Below are 3,495 nucleotides of genomic sequence, written 5' to 3'. Positions count from 1 at the left end.
ATTGATTGGTTGGTCGTTGGATCGATGGGTCGGTCGGTTGGTTGGGTTGATGGGTCGAGTGGTTAGTTGGTTGGTTGGTTGTTGGGTCAGTTGGGTGGTTAGTCACTGGGTTGATTGGTTATTTGGTCAAGTGACTGATTGAAGCACAAATTCAGGAACAGGTCACTCTTGAAGTTTAAGTTGACCTTAGATTCTTTGATCCAATCTTGTTAACTAAAACCAAAAACTACAAAATAAAAGAAATAAAAATAACCTACCATTTTTTTCTACTCTCGTGATTTCCATAATATCAAAATAAAATTCAAGAAAACAGATTACAAGTTCAGAATCAAAGATGAACAGAATCTAAATCATCTGCAAAAACAACAACCAGAAAACAACAAACAAACAAACAAACACACCTGCAACAACAAACCAATCAGAGGCAGCGGCAGAGTCATGTGACCTGTAGGTGGCGCAGCAGCAGCAAAGAGACCGACTGTTGGGTTTAACAGCATGAACCCAAGTGACTCAACATGGACCCTGTCTGACTCAGACTGAGTCGGAGCCATTTAACCTTAAAAGCTTAACGTTTGTTTCTGTTCAGGTGAGTCCCACTGAGATTACACACCTGTGTTTCAGGGAGGACTGGGTCTGAAGGCAGCCTCACGTGTGTCGACTGTGGGAGGGAACCCGAGAAAACCCACAAGGAGAAAATGTCAACTTCACATAGAAAGCCCCAGAACAAACCCGGGGTTTGAACACGTGATCTTCTTGCTGTGAGGCAAAACTACTAACCACTCAACCACTGTGCTGCCCCACAAAAATCTTTCATTTTTAGTTCATAGAAGTTAAAATTCAGCAGTTTTTTTCTTCATGAAGCATAAAGTATACATCTGTATAAGTCTAGAAACTTTAAACCAAACGTTAAAATTAGAAACTGGTTCCATCAGTAGATATTTTTATCAGCATAAAGTCTCTTTGAAGTTTTCTTTTTTGTTTCAGTGTCTTTGGATTAAACCTTTTAAAAAATGATCAACCATTAAAAACTTTTCTTTGTTTCAGAGCGTTCAGACAGAACAGAACCAAGATCGGGTTCAAACTTCACGGCAGGATTCTAAAGCTACTCTGAGACCAGGTCTAAAGACCCCTGGGAGTCCAGAACCCGAACCAGAACTGGTTCCAGCTGAACCGATTGGTTCTGTGAGAACAGAGTTTGAAACATTTTATCTAAAATATGATGAAAAATAAACTGAATTAAATTAAATAAATTAAAACAAGTTAAATTCACTTTTCTAACTGTTCTTCTTGGATCCATTTTTTAACTTTTTACTTTTTTTAATTTAATGTAGGATTTATCAAAGTTTACATTAATTTACTACTTTTCATTAAAGTTTAAATCTGCTGCCTCCTCTCAGTCAGAACCAGAACCAGAATGACTTCGATTTGATAAACTAAAAGTTCTGTTTGTTTCTGATGCCGACGCCTGATGATTTTTTACATCCATACATTGATGATTAACTTTCTTCTGTAAAAGTTTTCGGGTCAGAACCAGTAGAAAGTTTAAAGATCCAGTCAAAGAACCTTCTGCCTCTGCAAATAACTCAATATATGTTGTGATTATAAAAAAACATCTGCAGTGAAATGGTTCTGGACCTGTTCGTCTCAGAACCGATCAAAATAATTATGGGGGGTGGGGTGGGGGGTCTCTGAAGTGATTAAAGACAGAGCAGAAGAAGAAAATAAACTGGATCAGAACCTAAAACAGAACCTGACACAGAGCCTCAGAGAGGTGTTGCTGCTGTCAGTCACCCCACAGATCCCAGAGGGGGGGTGGACGGACCTAAAAATAACCCCCCCATCCTCCAGTTTGACGGACAGGCACCATGTGGGCCACATATCTGAGCAGTGATAGCCCCGCAACTGCTGCCCTTAAAAAGCCATCGGACCTTCAGCTGCTATTCTGGGACCTTTGCATCACCTTCAGCAGCAAACAGCCGAAACAGCTCCAACCTGGAAGAGGACAAAACATCACACCCACACTCACAACTTCACTCACTTGTCTGCACAAGGGTGCCCAGGGGGCCCAAGTCTGGGCGGTCTGCAGGAAGCTGAAGGTCTGAGTCCAGAACCCGGGTCAGAAAGTCCAGAAGAGCAACTGAGCGGTGCAGGAAGACCTTAAAAAAAACAAAACTACAGGCCGGCGGCGTGTAGTTCTGTTTTTCCTCCTGACAGCGGTTCCTCCGGCCGGGAACGCTGACCCTGCTCAGGGGGGGTCAGGCAGCCGCCCCGCTCTTTATACCCCGCTGACATCACGCAGGGCGTGGCCTGTGATTGGTCAGGCTGCAAGGCACCATGGGAGGACGACTCATCATCATCATCACAGCTTAAGAAGTTGATCTGTGAAATGTTCTTTTGGACACAAGCTGAGCAGAACCAGCACTTTACCTAAGCAAAAAGTTTTATTTATTATTATATTGTTTATTCATAGGAATTAATTTGACTTTATTCATTTATTATAATTACTATTATTCATTTAAACCTGATCAAATCCCAGGTTTATCATGAGAAGGATCCAGAAACGCTTAGAACTGTGACTCAGCAGACCATATTACCCAGCATGCTTTTCTTCTTCATGGCCGCCTCATAGTTCCTGCACAACAGGGATATTAGACTTCAGTTCCAGGTGGACCACATCTAAGCTGCATCAGCGACTGCCAAACCACGTTCTGGGTCAACATCTGTCAAATGGACTCATTTTTAGCCACCGTCCTGTTTTTTAAAGCCAGTTGGCAGTGGTGGCCATCTTGAATCAGGCCGACTCTGAAAGTTAAATTATTTCTAATGTTTGATTTAAAACTGTCTGGAGGGTCAGGAAGTATTTCAGTAACGATGAAAACATAAGGGTCCACCTTCAGGTTTCGGTTCTGGGTGAGACCTTGTTTGTGTGACAGGGGTGTCTCCAGAAAGTCTTTAATGTGGGGTGGGGCATGAGAGGGGGAGGGCACTGAAAGTCCCGGGGGGGGGCACCAAAATCATATTCAGTTTATTTGACGAATGCAGGAGTTACGGAGTCACTTTAAGACACAAACAAGTCTATTTTATTTTGTTTGATTATTTACAACTGATTTTACGAATTACAAAAACCTGTCACTACTCAACTTACTGAAGCTAGTCTTCCAATAAACTTATATTTATCAAAATATTAGTTGTATAACGTGACACACTGCATCCTGATGCTGAGGACTTGGTTTTAGACCGGCTGTCCTAATTCAGGGGGACTAGATTTTAGGTTTGGTTTTTAATTAACAACAAATTTATATTTTTAACTCCTAATTCATTTTATATACAAACAATTGTTGCAGCCAGTTCCCACAGCGTCACATCTTACAAGTTTGCTGATGACTTTGTCATCCTGTCCCTTCTGAGCAGTGATGACCCAGACCCTGGGCCTGAGATCAGGGACTTCACTGAACGGTGAGTCGTCCTTTTTAAGTTAAATGTTTCTAAGTTAAA

The 3,495-nt window shown here is 41.7% G+C and overlaps 1 protein-coding gene across 16 annotated transcripts in view; it reads right to left on the bottom strand.

The window, feature by feature from the left end:
- The window catches only part of ttn.2 (titin, tandem duplicate 2), a 202,703-nt gene extending 200,459 nt beyond the window's left edge, over window positions 1-2,244 (bottom strand). For all 16 annotated transcript variants that reach the window (XM_037686800.1, XM_037686801.1, XM_037686803.1 and 13 more), the window contains exon 1: window positions 2,039-2,244. The gene's annotated coding sequence lies outside the window, so the exon portion shown is untranslated. The remainder of the gene's footprint in view (window positions 1-2,038) is intronic.
- Window positions 2,245-3,495: the final 1,251 nt, after the last annotated feature.

The sequence above is a fragment of the Nematolebias whitei genome, chromosome 13 (assembly GCF_014905685.2).
Source record: "Nematolebias whitei isolate Nwh7 chromosome 13, NemWhi1, whole genome shotgun sequence".
Classification (NCBI taxonomy): domain Eukaryota; kingdom Metazoa; phylum Chordata; class Actinopteri; order Cyprinodontiformes; family Rivulidae; genus Nematolebias; species Nematolebias whitei.
This window is presented reverse-complemented; position numbering and strand designations above follow the sequence as displayed.